Source organism: Scylla paramamosain, unplaced genomic scaffold (assembly GCF_035594125.1).
Source record: "Scylla paramamosain isolate STU-SP2022 unplaced genomic scaffold, ASM3559412v1 Contig58, whole genome shotgun sequence".
Lineage (NCBI taxonomy): Eukaryota > Metazoa > Arthropoda > Malacostraca > Decapoda > Portunidae > Scylla > Scylla paramamosain.
In genome coordinates this window covers 337,501-363,685 of record NW_026973723.1, presented here as the reverse complement: position 1 = coordinate 363,685, position 26,185 = coordinate 337,501, and the positions used below count along the sequence as shown (strand labels likewise).

The window sequence follows — 26,185 nt, the reverse complement described above, 5'->3', positions numbered from 1 at the left end:
TCTGAGCAAGAAGTGTAACGTCTTTTCCTAGGAGTAAGTGTTTGAGGCGATATTTAAAAGTTACAGCATTTGGATGGTCGTATGTTCCTCGCATTTGCCCTATGTATACAAATAAATGCTCCAGGCTGTCTTGATTTAGATTTCTAGTTAAAATATACTCAAAGTTGAAAGACTTTTGCAGCATTCTGTACAGTCCTGTTATTGACTGAGGTGATAGTATCACTCCCTTCTGAAATTTATAGAGGCCTTTTGACACTGGGTTTATTAATCTCATTGATGTTATTACCTCAGTTATCCTGTTTAAAACACTAACCTGATGATCAAAATTCATTCTAAATGCATTAAGTGATTGTTTTTCACCAAACTTATGTGAGGAATTCAGCACATCAAACCATTCATCGACAAGACCTATGAAGTCACCAGTTTCCTTCCAACATCTACTCTTCAACAGACCCCTCTCTCTCTCTCCAAGATATTTCAGTGAACTAGAACATGACTTTGACATCAACTGAACTGCATACATAACCCGCTGTCGCTGTGGGCCCTCTATATTTACATGCATTTCATTTGATTTGTAAGCTAAACCATATTCAGTTTTACTTGTTGTCATCATTTCACGAATACAAGAATCATTCACAAAGCTTTCATCCTGTAAATAAAACCCTGAATCGAGAAAATTGTTCCTTATCAACTAAATCAAATGTGAACGTCTGCAAAGACAAAAATATCCCGATCAGGGGCAGTTGGGTTTTTAAAGGAATTTTTTTTTTTTTGCCACAGGATCAATGCCAAAATGTTTCCACATCTTCAGATTACTCGATCCCAAGTCATGAACAATTGCAACAGCAGGGTATCCTGCACACTCAACCTCTTTTATTAAACTTATAAAAATTTCGTGCATGTCAGATATATCATAACCATAATAAATTGACTGCTTCCATTTTGCTACAAGTCCACTCAGCATCACAACCTGAAGTTTGTCATGAGGTTTGTAGAGTATATCCTTACTCTTATCATAACTCCATTCACTTGCGATGTTCATTTCATCTAGCGATATTACACATAATCTTCCTGTGGACTAACAAAATTTGATTTAGTTTTCATAAGTGACAAAACAGAACGCAGAATGCCAGGTTCACAATCAAAATTCTTGGTACGTTCATTTAATGTTGACTTACAAGGCAAAGGAATGCCCTTCTCAGTTCTCAGATATTCATAACATTTAGGACTCATGTTTCTCAGAGTTAATGCCGTTGATATGTCTTCATCTGGCCAGTGTCTAACATATTTCTTACTTATGATTCCATCAATTTGTGTTTTGCTGAAAATGGGTTTTAAAATGTTTTCAATGATACAATGCACTTCACTTTCGTTTTCTGATGGATCAGATATGTTTTTTTTTTTTTTTTTTTCAAAGCAGCATTGTTTTTTTTTTCAGATCTTTATTCTCATTTTCCAGCTGCTGAATTTTGTGAAGCAGCAGTTCACAGACATTGCTGCCACTCACATCACTTGTGCCCTCTTCTTTTTCATATTGATCACTTTCATTTATTACATTGGCAGGATGAGCCAACACATCTTGTAAGCTTGTTTCCCTACTACTCGTTGCCTTTGTAGATTTTTCAGTTGCGCTAGCTGGCAGTGCATCACTGTTGTTCCCTCTCCCGATTCTTGATTCATATTCAGCTTCAGACAATATTTCGTGCACAGTTCTTTTGTGTCCACGTTTTTCTGTCCTGGCAGACCCCTCACTGCATCTTGCCCTTACACTTTTACCTGCAATTCATAAAATTAACATCAGCTTAACCCTCCCTGTACAAATACTTCAATTTCAGCCCCAACTCATTTTTAGTAATAAAAGCACGTTTTTCTGATAGAAATGCCATACAAGAAAAGTCTTAGAATCAAGGCCAATTTACATTGGCCTTGCTTAGATTCGTTTCTACTATCAGAAAATTATACTTTCATCAGTGAAAACGAGTTGGGGCTGAAACTGAAGTAGGCTTATACCTAAATAACACTGGTAATGCCTTTGCTTCAAAGGTAGGCTATATAGCACTATAAGCACCACAGAGGCATGCAATAATCATTTAGAAAATTCATCAATTTAACCTACTTTGAGGTAAATTAAGGGATGCAACTGCGGTATCTGTCAGTGGCCTGTAACTCTTGGGTGCCTCAGTGCCTAAGAGACGATGCTTTAAATCATCCTTGTAGTCAGAACTTGTAAAATGCATGGAACATATCACTGCATTGTCTACACTGAACACATCACCTCGGGAACAAGCTTGAATCCGCTGCTGTCTGCGATTTTTTCTCCTTGGGAAACTTGAAATACTTAATGGCTAAACCTGTTTTTCTTTTCGTGTATTGCATCCAAACACTGAGCAATTGTTCGGCATGTTTAATTGTTTACAGCACTGTGGAGGGTTTGATGAACACTCCAGCTAGCCCAGTGTCCACAAGCGATATGTAAACAACTGCAAACTTCAGGCGTCAGGCCAAAGTGCCCGAATTTCCCGCCAAAAGTCAGCTGTCAGTGAGCACTGAGCTGGGGTGGCGCAGGAAGTGTGGCGTGGATGACGTCATCACCCCTCCTCCCCCGCTCGGCTGGCTGACCAGTGTAGATGGACCTTGGGTCCAACCAAGAATACAAAAAAAAAAAAATAATAATAATGATAATAATAATAGTAAAAAGGCATAAAAGAAAGCACCCGGTATGCCATTCCCCCCACAAAAGGTATAGACTCCACAAAGTCGGCAGCTTATTTATGGAGATGCCTTGATACTCATCGTAGTTTGATGAAGGAGGTAAAACTGAGATAACCGAGATTCATTTTACATCTCGCATGATCTTAGTGACAGGTAGAGTGTAAATGGAACAAATTATTCAGTATCTCGGGAATATCACATGAATGTAATAACGGTAATGATTGATTAACAGGATTGTACTAGACACAGCGGCGATGAAATCTTTCCTCATATTCTAAGACTCATTGTACCCTCATCAGGAATACCTTCAAAACCGCGGAGTACGCTAGTCGCTTTTCCGTGAGTGTTTTGCCCATTAAAGATATAGACCACTCCCTGAGCTGTCACTAGAATCTTGAAAAACTTTTTAGGAAATTTTTCGAAATTCTTTAAAAAACACAAAAATCACCCCTAAAGCAAGTCAGAAAAAGAGGTAAGACCCGAAAGCATTTGAGAATCCAGCGCCTTGTAGCGGGGGAGTATACGAGAAACAGTGACTGTTCCTCGAGACCCCCGCCTTTAAAAAGATATCACAGAACTAGGGGTGAGAGAGAGTTACTATTTGCAGGGAGCGAGGCAAGGTAAATACATAACACGTGGTAGTGATTGTCCCCCGGGCCTGGGTGTTGCCGCGAACGTTGCTGCTCCTTTACTTAACAATGCTTTCATGTTAATGGAGAAGGAATCGGATCCGCGCTTACGTTTTCCTCGAGCCTGTTGTTCATTTCATATTATAATTCCTCGGGTGGAAAGAATACACACAGAGAGAGAGAGAGAGAGAGAGAGAGAGAGAGAGAGAGAGAGAGAGAAGAAAAATACGAGGAGGAGAGGAAAATATGAGGAGCCAAGAGTAAGCTAGGAGGAGGTAATAGGGAAGTGGAAAGGGAAGAAGGGAAGAAAAGAGGAAATGAATATAAAGGGAAGAGCGGAACCATAAAAAAAAAAAAAATGAAAGGAATGGGCGAGGGAAAATGGTAGGAAAGGACACTTGATAGATCAACTGATTCATTGATTGGTTAATTTTAATACACCGTAACAAAGTGAAAGAAGAGAAAAGGAAGAACGAGAAAATAAGAGAGAGAGAAGAGGAAGAAAGCAGAGAAAAGAGAGGAAAGAACTAGTGTTAAGGAAAAAAAATCCATTTCGCTGTTGGTGTGAAAGAAATCGTAAAGACAGCTGGCCTTCTGGAAAACAACATCCACTGCCTTATGAGCGGGGAGGACGTGTCGCTGCCCAGCCTGTCGTGCCGAGGGGTGCCCTGGCTCTCCGCCTCCCGCCTCACACTGCTTCCGAATGTCTTCCCTGTTCTTGCCTCCTCCGCCTTCAAAGCCAAGAGCAAACTCAAATGAGTTCATAAATTCCATTGGCCTTTTAGGTAAACTTTATCTGTTCGTTTTTCCTGCTTGTTACGACTTGAGCGATTTCAAGACAAGTATCAAGTCAACTCCGTAACTAAATTGACGATTTTTAGTTTGGAGGGAGAGGGAGACGGAAAGTTGACCGGGCATTTCCTCCTATTGGCTGTGCCATTGTCCAGGTTCCTTGACACGTGAGAAAAAAAAAAAAAAAAAAAAATATATATATATATATATATATATATATATATATATATATATATATATATATATATATATATATATATATATATATATATATATATATATATATATATATATATATATATATATATATATATATAATAATAATAATGATGACAATAATCATCAAGTAAAGCAAACAACATACAGACACCTATAACAGTGAAGGCAAGATCGCAGGTACAAGCACAAGAACAAGACGTCAAATCGTATGAATAAAGGTCATTGGAAGCCTCACCGCTGCTGAATAGTGATGAGACACTAGAACTATGTGGCTGTGACTCTTGGAGGCTGTGGGGACACCATTGTTGCTGTGTTTCCTGATGACTCGCTCAGACTAGGCCGAGTTTGTTGTCGTTGCTGCACCGAAGAGGACCATCTCTTTGAGAACATCACTGATATTTGATCCTCTCTCTATTATGGAGCATTTGATGGCAAATTGTGGACAGACTACACCAAGCTGTTTGTCGTTGCTGCTGCAGAGACCACCATCTCTTTGGATATCACAATAATGTTTAGTTTCCTCTCATATTTCTCCCTATCACAGCGTGTTAGATGGCAAGTTTTGGACAACGCAGTAATATTCAGTGTACTCGTATTTATTCCCACCGCATTGTGTCGGGCAGCAAATTTCGTCATTCAGGAAAGTCTGGCTATCATGATAACACATCTCTAATGACTTTCTTCATCACATCATGTCAGAGAAAACTTTTGGATATTACAATAATAATTCACGTTCCTATTTCAGTACGTTAGGCAGCAAATGTTGGACATCCCTGTGACAATATCTCCCTTTTCAAGTTTTTATCACTGCACGTCAGATAAGTTTTGGACGAAAGATCTGATAGGAGACAGGAAAATTTGGACGAAAAATCAGATAATAGGGAGATTTAGCACAACCCTTGTATTGGTGATGAAACTGAGGCACCGAGTAGATGTATTTCATTTGTCTTTCGGATTTGCTTTGATTTGTCTTTCAGATTTGACTTACCTGTGCCTTGGAAACTGCGAAGACTGCATGGTATTCGTGGGGTTTGTAATTTATTGATATCCTGGATCCACACTCGTGAAAACAGATATAGTTTGCTTTGCCCTTGCGCCACGTGTATAATTATGTTAACGTAATAACATACAGGACTGAACTGAACAGTGCTGAGTCCAGTTTAAGAAGCTCGTACATTCCTTTTTTTTCCCCTAACTGAATGTGGCGAGTGAAATTCATGAACCACTTCTCAGATGGCAGATATTGTTTACCCTTGCACCACATGGGTAAAAAACTCCTAATTCGATAATGTTCAGTCCAGTATAAGATCATACTTTCTCCTTTCCTATTTAAGTGTGCTTATTGACATTCATGAACCGGAGCTCAGGAAGGCAAGGCAATATCGTGTGCTTTACCCTTGTACCGCTCGAAATATACCAGGATAAGATGCAACATTTACTGTGATAACGACGTGTGTAAACAACACTAAACTTTCTTTTTGCTGAGTTAAGGAATGTGTATAACGACGTTCATGAGCCACACCTCAGAAGGCCAAGCCAGTGCTTTACCCTTGAAAACGTAATAAAAGATGCAGCATTTGGTTAGATAGCTCCCGGTGTAAGAGCATTCCACTTCCTTCTTTTCCTACTTAAGGATCTTGACATTCATGAAGTTCACCTCACAAATTCAAGCAAATATTGTATATTGTACCCTCACAACACTTGAAAATATAGAATAAGTCGTAGCTTTCAGTGTGATAGCGTCCAATGTAAGAATATCCGACTTTTTGTCCTCGTTTATTGGTGGATACATTGACAATCATGAACGCACCTCAGAAATCTAAACTTACATAGAATTCTTTACCGTTGTATCATAAAAAAGAAAAAAAAACATACCAGAATAATATATATCAAACTCCATATTAGTCGTTGCAAGAGTACCCGACTTTGGCTTTCTACGTCAGGGTCGAAGTTACGCTGATTGGCATTTATGAACGCCCCCTTAGAAAAACAACACAGTATGCTTCACCTTAGCACCACATTAAAAAAAAAACCTGATTCATGTGCAAATCTTGGGTGTAGCGTCCACTGTAAGAACTTAATTTTTTTTTTTTTCGTTAGAGTTGAGTTGATTTTTATTATCACTCGATTTTCTTTTTTTCTAGGAGGGACACTAGCCAAGGGAAACAAAAAAACAAAAGCCCACTGAGATGCCAGTCCCATAAGAGAGTCCAAAGCGGTAGTAAAACATTCAAGGATAAGTGTCTTGAAACTTCCCTCTTGAAGGAATTCAAGTCATAGGAAGGTGGAAATACAGAAGCAGGCACGGAGTTCCAGAGTTTACCAGAGAAAGGGATGAATGACTGAGAATACTGGTTAACTCTTGCATTAGAGAGGTGGACAGAATAGGGATGAAAGAAAGAAGAAAGTCTTGTGCAGCGAGGCCACGGGAGGAGGGGAGGCATGCAGTTAGCAAGATCAGAAGAGCAGTTAGCATGAAAATAACGGTAGAAGACAGCTAGAGATGCAGCATTGCGGCGATGAGAGAGAGGCTGAAGACAGTCAGTTAGAGGAGAGGAGTTGATGAGACGAAAAGTTTTTGATTCCACCCTTTCTAGAAGAGCAGTATGAATGGAACCCCCCCAGACATGTGAAGCATACTCCATACATGGACGGATAAGGCCCTTGTACAGAGTTAGCAGCTGGGGAGGATGGGGGGTGAGAAAAACTGGCGAAAACGTCTCAGAACACCTAACTTCATAGAAGCTGTTTTAACTGAAGATGAGATACGAAGTTTCCAGTTCAGATTATAAGTAAAGGACAGACAGAGGATGTTCAGTGTAGAAGAGGGGGACAGTTGAGTGTCATTGAAGAAGAGGGGATAGTTGTCTGGAAAGTTGTGTCGAGTTGATAGATGGAGGAACTTGAGTTTTTGAGACATTGAACAAAACCAAGTTTGCTTTGCCCCAGTCAGATATTTTAGAAAGATCAGAAATCGGGCGTTCTGCGGCTTCCCTGCGTGAAATGTTTACTTCCTGAAGAGTTGGACGTCTATGAAAAGACGTGGAAAAGTGCAGGGTGGTATCATCAGCGTAGGAGTGGATAGGACAAAAAATTTAGTTTAGAAGGTCATTAATGAATAATAAGAAGATAGTGGGTGACCGGACAGAACTCTGAGGAACACCATTGCTGATATATTTAGAAGAACAGTGACCGTCTACCACAGCAGCAATAGAACGGTCAGAAAGGAAACTTGAGATGAAGTTACAGAGAGAAGGATGGAAGCCGTAGGAGGGTAGTTTGGAAATGAAAGCTTTGTGGCAGACTCTATCAAAAGCTTTTGATATGTCCAAGGCAACAGCAAAACTTTCACCAAAATCTCTAAAAGAGGATGACCAAGACTCAGTAAGGAAAGCCAGATCACCAGTAGAGCGGCCTTGACGGAACCACATAATGGCGATCAGATAGAAGGTTGTGAAGTGATAGATGTTTAAGAATCTTCCTGTTGAAGATAGATTAAAAACTTTAGATAGGCAGGAAATTAAAACAATAGGACGGTAGTTTGAGGGATTAGAATGGTCACCCTTTTTAGGAACAGGCTGAATGTAGGCAAACTTCCAGCAAGAAGGAAAGGTAGATGTTGACAGACAGAGATGAAAGAGTTTGACTAGGCAAGGTGCAAGCAGGGAGGCACAGTTTCGGAGAACAATAGGAGGGACCCCATCAGGTCCATAAGCCTTCCGAGGGTTTAGGCCAGCGAGGGCATGGAAAACATCATTGCGAAGAATTTTAATAGGTAGCATGAAGTAGTCAGAAGGTAGAGGAGAGGGAGGAACAAGCCCAGAATCGTCCAAGGTAGAGTTTTTAGCAAAGGTTTGAGCGAAGAGTTCAGCTTTAGAAATAGATGTGATAGCAGTGGTGCCATCTGGTTGAAATAAAGGAGGGAAAGAAGAAGAAGCAAAGTTATTGTAGATATTTTTGGCTAGATGCCAGAAGTCACGAGGGGAGTTAGAGCTTAAAAGATTTTGACACTTTCTGTTAATTAAGGAGTTTTTGGCTAGTTGGAGAACAGACTTGGCATGGTTCCGGGAAGAAATATAAAGTGCATGAGATTCTGGTGATGGAAGGCTTAAGTACCTTTTGTGTTTCCAGTGTTCGTACTTGTTCTCTTTGTCCTGCTCGTCCCAACCTCTTAACGATGACCAAAATATCTCCTGCTTTTTGGTTTTCCTTTCTAATCCTCCTCCTCCTCTTGTCTGAATCCGTTCCCAACGGATTTATATAAATAAATAAATAAATAAATAAATATATATATATATATATATATATATATATATATATATATATATATATATATATATATATATATATATATATATATATATATATATATATATATATATATATATATATATATATATATATATATATATATATATGTGTGTGTGTGTTTAATATAGATAAAAGTGTTTGGTGGGTTATTTACAGTATTACTGAGTGCCTCGAAAACAGAATTCCTCCGTTCATCAACTCCAGACGACCTTCCAGACAAGCAACCTCTCTATTTCTCTCATACTGAACACCCTCGCTGTGTTCTTTGATTGTCATGCAAAGTGCAAACTTCACAATTCATCTCTTGCTTCCTCTACAGAACTCGAAGAAGAATAGGTGGAGATGAGATGATGACAGGAATGAGCAGTAGGAGGAAGCAAGGAGGAAGAAATTGAATCAATATCTCTCTGCTTCTAAAATCCAAAACATTTTACCTTATCCTCTTCCTCCTCTTCCTCCTCCTTCTCCTCCTCTAAAGACCTGGTAGATGTGGAGCTGTTTGATATAGAAGAGGTATCCCTATTTCTCCAAGCCATAGAAAATGTACTTCACGATCTGAACATCATCTGCTGTCTGTTTAATGGTGAACTCTCGTATCCCAGCTAATTTTACCAGAGAGAGAGAGAGAGAGAGAGAGAGAGAGAGAGAGAGAGAGAGAGAGAGAGAGAGAGAGAGAGAGAGAGAGAGAGAGAATGTTATAAGTTTATATTATACATGATTATTTTCAAAGTTATTTATAATTGCTATTGTTCTTGTTGTTGTTGTTTTTGTTGTTGTTCTTTAATTAAAGGTTGTGGCTATTGTTGTTCTTATTTTTGTTCGATTAAATATTACTACTATTTTATTAATGTTATTATATTTTACCTGTAGTAGTAGTAGTAGTAGTAGCAGTAGTTGTTGTTGTTGTTGTTTTTAATATTTTATGCAATTTATTTGAAAGTATTTATTCAATTAATATATATATATATATATATATATATATATATATATATATATATATATATATATATATATATATATATATATATATATATATATATATATATATATATATATTATGGGTATGTCCTTTGGTTGTTACCTTTGGTTGTCATCTAAATCGCAAACTTGATAATTTATCTATTGCTTCCTCTGCAGAACTCAAGGAAGAAGGAGAAGAGATGAGAATAAGAATGGGAAGAGGAGGAAAAGGAGGAACTGAGAAGGAAGAAATTAGAGTAATATCTCTTTACTTACAAAAAAAACACATACCTCCTCTTCTTCCTCCTCCTTCTCCTTCTCCTTTTTCTCCTTTTCCTCTTCCTCCTTCTCTTCTTCTAGAGACGAGGTGGAGATAGATCTGTTTAATATAGAAGAGTTTCCCCTGCTTCTACAAGCCACAGAAAACGGATTTCACCATCTTAACCTTCACTTTTGCCTGTTCTCTGTTTTTTCTTTGATGGGGAGCCCTCGTATTCCAACTAAGTTTCAGAGAGAGAGAGAGAGAGAGAGAGAAGATGGCTAATGCGTGGATGGGTGATTGGTGAGTGGATAAATCTCTGAGTAGGTAGGTGAATGAAATGAGTGAGAAGTGAATGGGTGTGTGTATGGAGATGTGTGGAGGAATGGATGGATGGATGGATGGACTGATGTGTGAATGCAAGGGTGAGTGAGTGGATGAATGGAAGGATGGATGGATGGTTGTGAGTATGTGTGTGGATAGATGAGTGGATGGCCGGGTCAGTGGGTGGGTCAGTGGATGAGGGGGTGAATGGTTTTGTGGATAGGTGGGTGGGTGGGTGGGTGGATGAGTGGGTCAGTTGGTGGGTGGTTAGATGGTAGGAAGGTTAGAGAATGGGTTGGTGAGTGGATGGGGAGGATAAATGATGGATCAGTGGGAGTCTGTGGTTGGATGGATGGGAGGGTAAGTGAATCAGGGGGTGGTTGAGTGGATGGGTGAATGTGGGTGAATAAGTAGATGGATGGGTTGGTGAACGTTATATTAGTGTGTGCGGATCCACAATGCTGCTTTCATGAAGCCTGTAGTGCAGACGTTTGAGTCTAGAGACATTTTGAGGACCAAATGGTTTGGGTACCCAGTGTGTCGAGTACCAAACGTCCTGAGGCCTATTTGCGCTCAGGCTGATCTGTTTTGAGGAGCATCTGACCTGAGGCTAATATGACCTGAGTACCGTCCGCCCAAGTACCAAGTGACTAGCTCCCCACGGGGACGAAAGACTCAAGAGGTGGAGTCAACACAACTCAAGCAGGGTCGTCCAAGCAACAAAGGAATCGAAGCAAATCCAGTTCTCATATAAAATTTATAAAACCTATGAGAGAGTAAAGAAGGAAAAAATCAGGGTGTTTGTTGATGAATACTTATAAATGTGCGGAGAATTTAAAAGTCGTGGATAAGAAATGGAGTCAGTTGCGTTAGATTAAGTTTAAATTCTGCCTCTTACTTAATGTGAAATAATAAATAGGATAATATAAAACGTTATGAAACCCATGAAACTGTAAGGAAGAAAAACTGTCTGGGTGGTTGTTGATGAATATTTATAAACGTCGCTGAGAAAAGTCTTGTGTGGAAGAAAAGAAGTTACTTGTGTTGAATTAAACAGAGATTCTGCCTCTTACAATGAAATAATAAAAAAAAAAAAAATCAAGTAAATAAAACAGTCAACATTATAAAGGTAGCTTAGAAACTCGTGTAAAAAGTTAAGGAAGGCTTTTTAAATTAAGCTCTAAAGTTCTTGCCTGTACTGAAATATTGAAATTCTCCTTTCTCTTTTAGTCAATGTAAGTGCCGTACGACGCTTATTAATGTATTGTACTGGAGGTGACTGAAACGAGCTGTGCAGTACGCGCTCTTTGTATTCAGAAGCGGTCAAACCTGTGAATTAACATAGTATCACTAATACTGAGAAAAACACAGAAGAGTATATCAGTAGATAAAACAAGTATTGCAGTACATCAATGTCGTGACACTTCACGTCGTCAGTTCCGTAACATATGTGAGTCAATACAAAGTTACCTACACTTTAGCGGGTTCAGTCGCTTCTACAGATGAACACCACCAGCACAAACATAGCAAGTCGCCCTCTCGTCTGCGTGATCTGATGTACGTCATTATGTTACGTTAAGTGTACTTACATAAACACACATCACTAAATCCTCAGTTACATAAGTATCTAATTACTATAAGTAGTTACATTAATTATATTGACACACATCATTAAATCTGTTATCTAATACTATGATGAATACACACACAGTGCGGGGAACAGGCGTCCTCTTGGTTGTATGCAAGGGATTACACTTGGGGATTTACCAGGATGAGAACTCGGGGATTTACTGGGATTTACTCTCCGCGCCTTCCGAGACACGTCTGACGTGTAGGCGTGACTGTCGTGACGTGGCTTTGGAGGCGCTGGTGGGCCCCTACAGCCTATGATGTTCATTATGCTGTGGGTATGTTATCAACACTCACGTCACAACAACCGACCATTCGGCGAGAGAAATAGTTGAGAGGGCAAGTTCAACGCGTCCCCTCGGCCCTACATTCTCCTCCCACTCTGTTGTGCCGGCGAGTAGGCGCGCCATACACTGCTCATGTATAACAACCAGGTGCTACAAATAATATAACGCTAACAAATAAAACATAAAATGTCACATTACAATGTACGTATGTGCGTATCTCTAGCCGTCGTGTAAGGTGTACGTATACGGCGGCTACACTCAATATGAAATTATAAGAAAAAAAAAATCTCAGGTGACAAAAATTTACGTACGTCGTTTTAGAAAGTGTTATAAGGAACGATACAAGGAGTGTATTATTAGGATGGAATTGCTTTGAATCGTGAGGTGGTTTAAAAATTCCCCTCGCTAGTTAATCTGTGCCTCGTACTTACGTAGCATAGAAAAGGAAGACAGAAAAAGAGAGAGAAAAAGAGAGAGCTAATTTAGATTAAATACCATAGCAGAGAGTGCTGTATAAAAGGAGTAAAGCTTGTTAAATTTCATCATGTGAAGTGGATTTATTTTTTATCTTACTTTGTATTTATGTGAAATAGTGAGACAAAAATATATCAGAAGTCTGGTGAGTGTATTAACTTTCAGAAAATAATGTGTAAAAAGAAAAATGTTGTGTATATTGACACCTGTGCAGTGGTGAGGCGACTGAGGAAGCTCCTGTCACCATTGAATTTCTGCCTTACTTTTAACTTAATATCTGTACGAACCAATCAGGAAAAGTCAAGTGTGTGGTGAGTTTATTAACGCTGCTTCAGAAAGTACTGTAATATAAATGTAGGTCGCATGTGATGAAATTATTCAGAATGATGAAGTGGTTGAAAAATTTCCCCTACTAGTGAATGCCCGCCTCGCACTTACTTAACATAAACTACTGAGACGAAAAATAAAGTCTAGTGATTTTACAAACGTATTAGAACGTAGAAAAAAAAGGTGCAAAAAGTCATGTTAAATTAGTGGGAGTGGTGTGGAGCTTAAGCATTCTACGCCTCCACTGATGAATCTCCAGCACACACTTACCTCACAGAGTATTAAGAGGGAGACAATAGCAGTGTTCATATAAGGTAACATACAGTGTGGCATAAAAAAAATCGTTATATTTAATTATTCTGAGTAGTGAGGATGTCAAACTTTTCACGCCTCCAGTAGTGAAGCTCCACCACACAAATGTGAAATATTAACAGGTGAAGTCTCTGATGATCATATAAAGCATAATGAAACAAAGTAGTATTGAAACTCACGTTAGATTTGATTACTTTGACACACACACACATACACACACACACACACACACACACACACACAAGCCGCACAATAATTCTTCTACATACTCGTAATGGCTTCTCCTTGCATTCAGTCATTCCTTTTCCACTGTTTCCCATCCCCACCTATATATCCCCACACCCAACTTCCCATCCTTCTGCCTAGTCATCCCTTTCTTTCCTGTCCTGCCTTATTCCTTATCCAGGTTATTCTTCACTCTGTCCTAGCCATCTCACAACCAGCCTGCCCTACACTACCTATCCACCCATCGCTCGCCTGACCTTTCTCAACCTCTTGTGACGTCGCAGATCTCTCGATGGACGGTACTTGGAACTGAATCCTGAGACGAATCATCTTGGCAGCGCGAGACTCAAGGGACGAGGCTGATATGATTGTGTGTGGCGTAAATGTACGTATGTAGCTTACCACAGATAGTTTTGTGAGTATACAGGTCTTCTGCAGTTTATTCTCCCTTTATACCGATAAGTCTTGCGCATCAGATAACAATATTGCTTCTCTTATCTCTCCTTGTACGGGTCTCCTCCAGATGTTTTTGTCCCTTGCATCTTCCCCTGTGACTCCCATCCTTTGCACTTCTACCGCAATTTCTTCCCTCCATCTCACTCTGCCTCACTGTAAACAGCAATGTTCCTGTGTCACCTCATCTTTGTTTTGTGAATCATGTTTACTCACAGCTTGGTAATGACGAGTGAAACGCTCGAGCTGCTTCACTGCGTCACTCACTGTTCATGCTCATCTCTATCAGCGTCCACATCTCCTTTATTTACACCATAACTCTTATTTCCATATAAAAAAAAAACTATGTTAGTATGTAAAATTATGATACATTCGTGTGAATACAATTTCTTGGACAGATTTCACGCCGCTGCCTCTATGTATTTACAGAACAAGCCAGCGCCAAGTAAACGAGTTGGGACGAAAAGACCCCGTGACGCAGTGGGCCTCTGGTCTCGTGGAGAGTGATCTGCCGCAAGAGGTAGGATGCACGTGAGTTTCGTCCTGGCCACGGAATTCCGGATAAGGCAGGGAGAGTGGCTGATCAGCCAGGACTGAGTAGAAGATGCTGAGTCTCGAGAGTGAACTGTGTGGTGCAGGACTGTATCGGTCATGCAGTCTCTTTTAACGAGAGACACATCGTGGAGGAGGCTGGCGAGTGCTCTCAACACACGTGACGGAGCGGCGCCATGGTAACTGTCACCGTGGCCAGGAAGTCTCTTGTGCTGAACACTGCAATGTTGTGTTATCAAGACTGTGTATTGGTGCAGCGCATACAGTCGGATCACTAAGCGTGTTGTAGTGATGAGACTATGGCGAATGATTATTGATCGTTAGAAAAAAACTATAGGTTTGATAATAATTCAATGCTTGAGTTACACTAACACTCCATCACTACCGCCACCACCACCGCCATAACCACCATCACCACCGCCATCACCACCGCCACCACCGCCGCTACTAAGAGTAAGTACATGATTCTTGTTCTCGTTAATAGTGATAGGAAGGAAATATCTCCATTTTTTCCCCCGTATACTGTGGAAGTGCTGCCTCAACACACCGCCGCCGCCGCTATGAGAAGTACATGATTCTTGTTCACCTTTACAGTGTTGTGTTGGTGGGTGGCTGCGGCTGTGATAGGAAGTATTATTACACCGTTATGATAGCGCTGGTTGTGTGAGTGAGGTAACAACTCGGAACAATTCCTAGTATTAAAGATTAAGGTCACATTGTTTGCTACGGAAGACCAGACGGCATGGAAGTGGGGGGAGCGGTCTTTTGATGAATAAATAAACACCAGGAAATTATATTTTTTACACGTATCGTTAAGCTGAAGTACCATGCTAGTAGTAATCAAATTAAACAGTATAATATCAAATGAAAACCATAGATATACTCACCAGCACATACACCTACATACACCTAATTATGAAACAAGAGGATTCGCGTGCTCCCCGTCCTGCCCTGCGGCTTAGCAAGGGGGAGTCCACTTAGACCAGGGGTGTCAAACTCATTTATCCCAAGGGGCCAGATTTCACCTTCACATTCAATGTGCGGGCCAGATAATCACGTATGACCATAATAATATTAATGATAATAATAATAATAATAATAATAATAACAATAATAATAATAATAATAATAATAATAATAATAATAATAGGTAATTATATAATAATAATAATAATAATAATAATAATAATAATAATAATAATAGGTAATATTATAATAATAATAATAATAATAATAATAATAATAATAATAATAATAATAATATATTCTACCTTCACTCGCGTTTGCACACACGTAACCAAAAGATAAACCAGTAAAGAAAAGGAAGCATCATTTACCTTAATTCCTGGTCGTGCTGCTCCCAGAAACTTGGCACCTCTTGGTCTGTACAAGTTCGTCTATGTTTGGCGCCAGAGACTGAGCAATGGCTACTTTCAGTGTTGAGTTGAGGTGTTCATTAGTGAGCCGAGACCTGAGTCCAGACTTGTTCAAGTTCATCAGTGAGAAGAGTTGCTCACAGACATAGGTACTGCCGAACATTGACATAATCTTTGATGCCAAACATTTGATTCGAGGATATCTTGGCCCAACATATTGATAGAATGTACCAATATCAACACTTGAGAACTTTTCCTTCAACGCAGAATCGCACTGAAGATCAATTAGTTCTAACTGAATATCCTCTGGTGTCTCATCAGGATTTGCAGCGAAAGGATTTCGAAAGATCGAGAAATCACTCTCAAGGTTCTTTAAGTCTGCAAATCTTTCTCCAAATTCGTTCAGTAACTTGGAAATCATGTTGCAGTACTTTTCTCTGCTGATAATTCCACGAAACTCAGGTGTGCTTTGCAATGATTTCAGTGTAGGAAAGTGTGCAGCATTATTCGCTGCTAGTTGACGTTCAAAAAGTTTGAGCTTCACCTCAAAAGCACGAATGGACTCATGCATGTCTGTCACCAATTTATTGCGACCTTGCAGTCTTGTATTGAGCAAATTCAAGTGTTCTGTCATATCTACCATGAAGGCTAAATCCTGAAGCCAATCATAGTCTTTCAGTTCCTGGACATTTCTTCCTTTGTTATGCATGAAACTTTGTATTTCACTTCTTAATCCATAAAAGCGCTTCAGCACAATTCCCCGGCTTAACCAACGAACATCAGTGTGATAAGGCAGACCGTGAGAGTGAGTTTCCTCCAATAGGCAGTTGAAGTGTCTGTGGTTCAGACCTCGCGCTCGTATAAAGTTTACTGCCTTGACAACAACATCCATAACGTGATCCATCTTTAATATTTTACTGCAAAGCACTTCCCTGTGAATTTTGCAATGAACACTGTGAATTTGATGGTCTGAATTCAGGGTGAGTAGTTTTTCCTTTAACTTTGCTGTCACGCCAGCCTTTCTACCAACCATTTGAGATGCTCCATCTGTTGTCAGACTCACAGTTTTCTTCCAGTCAACACCTATCCTATCAAGTGCACCAGTCAAACTCACAAATATATCATCCCCTGTTGTTGTTCCTTTCATTGGTACTAATTCCACAAATTCTTCAGTTACCTGCATATTTTCATCAACACCACGTATGAACACTGCTAGTTGAGCTATGTCAGTAATGTCTGTACTTTCATCGATTGCTACAGAAAATGCTACAAATTTAGCAACTTTTTCTTTGAGCTGACTATTAAGATTTTCTGACAGTTCATTTACTCTTTCTGCAACTGTATTTCTTGAAAGGCTTATGTTTGCAAATGATCTACGTTTTTCAGGGCAAATATCTTCTGCGGCCATCATCATGCAATCCTATAACTTGCCCGTACTGCAGTGTCACTGGCTTCATGAACACGCTGATACACTGACTGCTGCCTTTTGAGAGACTGTTCTAGCGTCTTTACTTTTTCTTCACGAAGTTTTCCACTATACACATCATACTTTGAAGCATGAGTGCTTGTGTAATGTTGCCGAATGTTATATTCTTTTGACACCGCTATAATTTGGTTCCAAATCAAACAAGTTGGTTTTCCATTCACTTCAGCAAAAAAGTAAGATATTTTCCACTTTTCCTGCATCACACGATGTTCTTCAGTAACTGTTCGCTTCTTGGAAATCATGATGAGATGATATGCAGTAAGAGTCACACCAAAATCTGACGCTGTGACGCTCTCGAAGGACAAAGCAGGACTGAAGTCAAAGGCCGATTCTCGGTGAGACGGAGGAATGACGAGTTATGGTCACGTCTAATACATGTATATTACGGAGCAGGGCCCGTACGACTACGTGTATTCTCGTCACCTATAGTCACTGGCTTTGGAACGCAGTCGACGAGACGAAATGGTCACATGATTTACGTAAAAATATATGAGAATAATTCATTCACTACAAAACACGATAGAAAACTTGAAGCAGATGGTAAAGTTCCTGCTGGTGACATTGTGTTTGCAATCACTTACTTTAATTAAGAAAAATACTTTTAACAATAACACACACACACACACACACACACAGAGAGAGAGAGAGAGAGAGAGAGAGAGAGAGAGAGAGAGAGAGAGAGAGAGAGAGAGAGAGAGAGAGAGAGAGAGAATGTTGGCGGGTGGCGGCGAGCCGGACACACACACACACACACACACACACACACTTGACGAGGTTGGGAGTTACTATACCACAGAGGAACATCACCGCCCAAAAAATATAATAGTATCTTTATATCTTTATATAATGACTTTAAAATGCAAAGGGCTGGCTGGCTTAATCATTCCTGTAAAAAGACCAACTGTAAGACTGAAATATGAGACGTGCCGCGGGCCGCACATAGTAGTGTGGCGGGCCGCGCGTGTTTGACACCCCTGACTTAGACTGTTTTGATCTGCCCCTTAAAAACTGCTTGAGTCGCAGCTGGCGGGTCCGAGGCAGGCGGCAGTATCCCAAGACGGTACAAGGACACACCTGCCGGCCTGCGTTTTCTACTAAGAGATAAGGAAGAGTCGCTATGATTAAAAAAAAGAATTTAAAGATTGCTTATGGAGAGAAATGCGTGTGGCTGGCGTGTCATAAGCAGCGTGTGCGTTGCTTCAGTTAATGATCTCGACGTCTCACCTGGCAGGCCTCTGGGTTTTATTCCGAGATGTAGAGGAGTCTCGGTGACTAATGAGCGAACCAAAAACATTGCTTATTCAAAATCAGTGTGTGTAGCGTGTGTCAGAAGCTTTGTGTGTGTGTTGATTATGTTCATGACGTTGTCACACCTGCCCGGCCTGCGTCTCTGGTAAGAGATAAACTAAAAGATCGCTGATGCAACGGAGGAATGTATTAGTTTGTCAGAAGCAGCGTGTGTTGATTCTGTTCATGATCTCGTTGTCACACCTGCCCTGTCTCCACCATAAGAGATGATGATGACTTGCTGTGATTAATGAGTTAAATGAGCTAAAAAATGCAACGTGTGTTGATTCTATCCGTAATCTCGTTAGTCAGGAGCAGAGGCGAGGCAGGGATGAGTCTATAGTATATTCTGGCGGGACACACACCTACCCACTGCTGCCCTCATGAAATATGCATCGGTGTTAAAAATGCATCACATGTTGTGCTTTTCTCTCTATCTCTCTTTCCTTCTCTGTATAAATGATGTCGATCTAAAAATTACTCCATTCAACGTCAAAAGTAATTATTTAAACAATTGTTTGTTTGTTTATTCTGGACAGTAATTGTGTGCTGCTTTTGGGTCACTTTTTGCTGGGAGGGAGGGAGGACCTGGGAATGTGTGAGTTCACTTTTATATATATATATATATATATATATATATATATATATATATATATATATATATATATATATATATATATATACTCGTATATATATATATATATATATATATATATATATATATATATATATATATATATATATATATATATATATATATATATATATATTTATTTATTTTATTTTTTTTGGAGGATTGTGTGTGTGTGTGTGTGTGTGTGTGTGTGTGTGTGTGTGTGTGTGTGTGTGTGTGTGTGTGTGTGTGAGTTAAGTCGTCTTGTTTTTAGCTTAAAATTTTGTAAAAAAAAAAAAAAAAAAACGTAGGAGAAGAGAACAGAGGAGGAGAAAAAAAACATGAGAGTAATGAGGTGAATAGACATGCCAGTGACCTCGACCGTGCATTCTTCCCAAGCACGTGCACGGAGACTCAAGACTTGACGTTTGTGTGTTCGTGCGGGTGCGTGCGTGCGTGCGTGTTAACCTGCTGGTGTTGGCTTGATAACACCACCATGCAAGCAGCACGCACCATATGGAGTACTTTACTTAATGCTACGCAGATGAAGAGACCAACACTCAGGAGTCCAGACAGGAGGCGACAGGGGGTGGGGAGTGACTGGCTTATGTAACGCAGGTGCTGTCTTGTGTGACGGAGGGAGAAGGAAGGGAGGTGCTGTTTTGAGTGACGGAGGGCAAGGCAAGGGAGGTAATTTTTATCGATGTGTTTTTTCAAGGAAGTGCTGTGCTTTTGATTTTATCTGAAGTGAAGGCATGAAAAATACGTCGGAAGATTAAAATTTCAACACAAATAAAAACGTTAAAAAAATAAATAAATGAAAAATCACAGAATCACATCGGAACCATATTTCTAAACGTTTCGACCGAATTAACTAACTCAGTGGTCATTGAAAACAGTCCTAATGAGAGAGCAAAGCGTTTAAGAATGGAGACCTCGCTGAACGTGACAGGCGAATCGTGACGCGGGGCTGCTGAAGTGTGGGGCGGCGAGGGGTTGTCACGTCACGGTGGCTGCGGCGGGGGAGTCAGCAGCGGTCCCTCGGCGGCAGGGAATCAGTAGCAGGACTACCAACACTTCCTTCATAATTCAAGGAGAAAATCACTGAACTGTGCTATCCATTGTGTCCATTAAACACACGAGGTGGAGGCGACAGTGTCCTGAACATTGTGTCCCGGAGCTAACGAGGAAAGTTGTGTGTGTGTGTGTGTGTGTGTGTGTGTGTGTGTGTGTGTGTGCACAGAGGGGAGCATGAAAATAAGTGGGTGTTAGTTGAGCATTATTTATTTATTTGCATGAGAGAGAGAGAGAGAGAGAGAGAGAGAGAGAGAGAGAGAGAGAGAGACTGACTGACTCCACATCCACACCCACCCACCCACACACACACACTCAATCCTCCAGAAAAAAAAAAAAAAAAAAAACATATATATATATATATATATATATATATATATATATATATATATATATATATATATATATATATATATATATATATATATATATATATATATATATATATTAATGAGAGTATAAGCCCATTAATTATAAAAGTGAGTCATTAAAGTAATAACAACAGCATGAGAAAGACGTGAGACTGAAAAATAAATATCAGAGCGTCACACTTTAGATCTCATTCTCGTTTCTGCGACTCCTAAAGGACCCCAGTGGCAGTTATCGGGGTTTGCAAGAGTTTTCATGATTACCAATAGTTTAACAGGCTTTATTAATTTATTTCCTTATTTATTTATTTATTTATTTATTTGAGGGAGAAGGCTTTCATTTTTTTTTTTTTTTTTTTTTGGTACTAATGGCAGTCATCAAGTCCGTTAGTTAGACCATCATTTAATCGTCACTCAGCCAGTCAGTCAGTCTGTTAGCCGGTCAGTCAGATAGGCAGCCGAACATACGTCGAGCGCCAGACGCCATGACTGAAAAGTTTAGGCAGAAATAATGTGTTCCGTATCGCTGCCAACTATAAATTAATATGTTCATTAATTTTATTTTACAGGGAGGCTTTTTTGCCATTGAAGTATTTAAAGTGAGGTCAAATAATATTCTCCGTGAATAATTAAATCTGATCAAAACTGAGATTTTGCAAATAACTTTTACATATTATTCGTGAAATAAAAACGGTGATCACACGGCTGGGGATCAGCGACACCCGCGCCTGTGACTCCACCAGGACTGAAATAAATGTGGTAGTGATTTATTTTTAAAGACTGCTAATTATAAGTTAAGGTAGAAAAATAAGGTACGCTGAGGTCATGCATGGAGTAATGAGTATGAGTTAGTGTGGTAGTAATGAGTGGTCAATAATGAATAAATACATAAAATAGAAAAATATAAACGCTAGCATGAGAGAAAGATGACACGGAAAGTTACGTGACATTTGTTTTTCTTTTGACGACAGAGAAATGACATTGTTTTGGATTTACCACACAGAACCATTGTGAAGGAGACTGACAAAACTAGAAGTGTGGGAAAGAGAAGCAGCCTGGATAGTTAACATGGCATTTGAGTTATTTCAGCTCGTGACGTGACCAGCACAGAGAAGCAATACAGTTCAGGTTTACCACACAAAGAACCTTTATTGAAGCGATACTGAAAAAAAAAAGATAAAAGTTTAAGAAAGAGATGAGAAGCAGAATTTTATGGCAGGCTTATGTTATTTCCATCACGAAGACGAAAATTAACATACCTTACTCATTATTATACAGGTTACTGTTGTGAAAAAGACGCACAAATGCAAGAAAGAGACGAGACACGGAGAACTACGTGAGGTTGTTTTTTCCCCTTCACATGGCTGAGACTTGCCACATTGGAAACCATCGTGGAAGGACAGAAAAAAATACACACGTACAAGGAAAACAGAAGATAAAAATTACGTAAGATCTTAGTAATTACCACCACAGAAAGGCAATATAGATTAGAATTACCACACGCTCACAGAGAAAACTCGTGAAAGAAACACACACACACACACACACACACACACACACACACACACACACACACACACTCTAAGAAAGAGATAATATGGACTTTGTTACAAGGTTCGGGGTTATCAATGTAGTTTATCTTCGCCTTCACTGAGGAAACATAAGAGATAGACGTGTAGTGTACGTAATTGTGTAGTCACCGCCGGACCTCACCAGACATGAATAAATCTGAAGCGTAAATAAAAAAAAATAAAAAAAAATCGGGATAAAGGAGGATTCCATGTCTTACAATAGCAGTTCCCGGGAGATTTGGTCGGTGGGAGAAAATAAGGAACTCCTGTGTGTGACATTGTCTTGAGATTAAACAAAATAATGGTCCAGACAACCTGTTGGGGAGGCGGCTATGCGGGGGGAGGGGAAGGGAGTGAGGGAGTGTGATAGAGAAAGGAAAACATTGCGAGGGAAGGGTAAGGAAATGTGACAGGGAAGGGAAACATAGAGTGGTGTTTGTGTCTCGCAGCGTCATGATTGGATGCGTGTAGGAAGAGTGGCGGTGGTGTTAGAATTATGATTGTGTTGCTGGTGTTAGTGTTGATTTGTTGTTAATGGGTGTGTTAAGGGTTGTTATGTTGTGGCATTGATGGTTGTAGTGGTGATTATGGTAGTGTTAGGCTTGTTGTTATAAGATGTGGTAGTGGTGGTGGTGGTGATGGTGGTGGTGGTGTAATGGTAATAATAATAATAATAATAATAATAATAAATAATAATAATAATGTTAATTAATAATAATAATAATAATAATAATAATAATAATAAAAACAGCAGCAGCAACAACACTGGTAGCAGCAAAAGAATATTATAAGAACTAACAGTAATGTAACTTCCTAACCTTGTCACCCTTCACCTAATTAGCACAAGTGAGTTTGTCAGGCTGCCAGGAGTCAGTCCCCACAGCACGCGTCACTGCCCCCTGTACCGGCTGGTGTGCCCTGTGATCCACACACCTACTGTCTCCCCCTCTCAGGTTCCCTTCAAGAGTGTGTTAGGCCTCGTTATCCTCCTCACTGCCTCTCTCCAGCGCTCTACGAAGGTTGTATCTGCTATGGGGCCTGTGTTACTTGTTACCCTTACCTCTATTACCTCTGCCTTGCCCCCTCTCCTCTACACAGGGGTTGATAGACACCGGCAGGGTGAAGAGGGGCGGTTATGAACGGGTCTGTCTTATGGAGCAGTGAAGGGATTGGCTGCATCAGTAGCGGGTAGTTGTGTGTAAAGCCAATTGAGGGATACATTAGAGGCACGTGGAGTGGGGTCGCTGTGGTGTGGGTGTTATGCATCGTTAGTGGTATTACTGTCTTGAAAGGCCAACTGAGCACCTCTTGCCCCGGCGAGTCTGGACTGAGGCGGACGTGAATGGCTGCAGGTTATGGCTGGTGCTGTAATCCCTGGCGTGGACTGGCTACACGTGTCTGAACTCAGGTTATGCTTGTGTGGGAAGACTTGGAGACTGAGGCGTAGTTTGGAATTGTGACCTGTTGACTGTTGTTTTGGCTTCTTAAGCTCTTAGGTTCATAGTATAATTTCCAAATACGTAGTGAGGTTACAGGGATTTTTACAAATAGTTATACTTCGTTGTTAATGTAGTGCCTCTGAAATAATGAGTTCTGGTGTATGCAGTTTTATAGTCTTTTCCTAATAATTATTCTGCTCTGTACGTTTTTGTAAAGCCTGAAAAAAAGGAAGTTCTGCTGTGTATTTTCATAGGGTCCCTGGGATAGCCGTTATGCTGTATGCTTTTATTGTCTTCAAATATGATTTTTCCTGTGTGCATTTCTGTAAGGTCTCTGAAACAGCACATTGCGTCAGGGTTGTGTCCCAGGTGACGTCTGGCCAGCACAGGAGCAGATGGCAAGAGAGGGAACGCTGGATTTCTTGCCAATGGTTTGTTTCCTTTGGGCGACAGCGGATCAGTTCACCTTCCCCTCCAGTAACGGATCACTGTGTACCTCTGCTAATGGCTTCTCCTCTCCCTCCGAGCTACGTCTTCCAATTATCACCTGCCGGGCAGCATTTGTCACCATCCTTAACCATCCTTAACTATCCCAAACTTCTCTATCTTCCGCCACTTCCTTTACACACATTCTCTCTCTCTCTCTCTCTCTCTCTCTCTCTCTCTCTCTCTCTCTCTCTCTCTCTCTCTCTCTCTCTCTCTCTCTCTCTCTCTCTCTCTCTCTCTCTTTCTCTCTCTCTCTCTCTCTCCTCCTTCAGTTAGAAAAGTAATTGCATCTAGGAACAGAAGTCACGGTCAGTCCTGTGATTCAGCAATATTTCTAACACAGTGATGGTTACTGGTTGTTCTATTATGAAGATCTCAAGGGAACTGGCGATTATCAAGAATACAATTAAAACACTTTTCAAATTTTGGATACTTTTTATTTTCTACCCTATAGGAATCATAACTTTTTTTTTGTCCTTCGTACACACTTACATAGAAATATGCTAGAAAAAGTAATATGTTGTTGGATGTCTTGGCGCGCTTCCCTTCACGGTTGTGTAATGATGTCCTCTCATCCAGGGAGTTGCTCATCCTGTCACTAACCTCTTTAATCTCTCTCCGAGGCTCCTCTGCTTAATCTCGTCTCCGCGGATGTGCCGTGATGAGTTTTCCGCCTCGTATTAAAAAGGTTCTCATTATCGTATATTTGAAAGCCTTACGTAACACATTACTGACGTGTTTTCTCTTTGTACTATTGAGGCTTTTCCACTTTTTCTTTACTTTATTTCTATTCGCCTTGATTTTCGTTACTTATCAACACTCGCGGAGCTCCTGAGTTCGCTTTTCATTTCGTTCTTGTCTCAGAAAAATAAAATTGATATAATTTGTCAGACTACGCAGATACTTTAGTTTTGTCTTACTTGTTTCAACAGTTTTCCTCCCAATGCCTTTGTTCCAGGCAGCTGTGTGATAATTGCGACTAATTTCATCAATACCTCCGATGTGGATAACCTCGCACTCCACCACTGCCTCCTGGCACGTCAGTCAAATACTTCACGGGAAGGCAATGCACAAAGAAAGATTAAGGGACGCACTCTGCTCTGCTTCTACCCCGGAACACTAAATTTGTTGTTTGTACGGCAGAACAAAAACACAGATGTCTATTTTCATTAAAAGTTTGCCTCGTTGCTTCTTGCCAAAAATAGAAAATATTTTAACATAATGGAATTTCTGTTACATGTCGGTGAAAAATAACATTTTAAATTTCTTATATTCTTTTCGTGCATCTTGAAAACATAAGAAATCAATGAGTTCATATTATCATTGCATAATAATGAGAAAAACAAGTTGGCAGAGAAAAGGTCCCTTGAAAGGTTTAACAGCGTAACATAAAGTAAGGAGCCTGCAAAAGGTCAGTCAGTCCACACAAGGCAGCTCTTGAGCACTTAATAAAGCTTACCACCTGCAATATTCATCCAGGAATTCATCTGACATCTTAAAGAAATCTAATGACTATGAACTTTAATGCACGACACTATTTGTAGACAGTTCCTTACAACTTCCTTTATTTTCTTATGCTCTCATGCTCTTATATCAGAATTGTGCACCAGCTTTAAGACCATATTCGTAAACACCCTTGCCAGCGTCCTGACTACTTCCAGACGTCTCCACCTGAAGTGCCACGGATCTTTAAGGGTGTTTTCATGGTTGTAGTGGCAGATTAACTACCTTCCTACATTATTAACAAGAGAAGCTCTCTGGAGAACCTGGCCTATCATCTCTGAACACTGACTTTACTACACCAAGTGTAGTGTGGATCTCCCCACCTTCACAGTCTGGGTGTCACTGTGTATTCGCTCATTCTTTCCTAACACTTGTGCTTCAATGGGGCGGGTGATTGCTGCTGCTCAGTCTGTAGGGATGTGCTTCACTCCCTCTCTCCAAATACACGAGCATCTGTCAGGCAAATTGTGCCTACCTCTCATTCTCAGGTTTCGGAATATCTACTCTAGTTCTCTCT

At 40.1% G+C, this 26,185-nt stretch overlaps 1 long non-coding RNA gene across 3 annotated transcripts in view; it reads left to right on the top strand.

Moving 5' to 3' along the window:
• The window catches only part of LOC135098372 (uncharacterized), a 126,454-nt gene that overhangs the window by 85,994 nt on the left and 14,275 nt on the right, over positions 1-26,185 (top strand). For 2 of the 3 annotated variants that reach the window (XR_010266917.1, XR_010266915.1), the window contains exons 3-4: positions 13,745-13,845; positions 14,312-14,918. This is a non-coding gene — a long non-coding RNA (uncharacterized LOC135098372). The remainder of the gene's footprint in view (positions 1-13,744; positions 13,846-14,311; positions 14,919-26,185) is intronic. The other variant, XR_010266916.1, reaches the window with a different exon arrangement.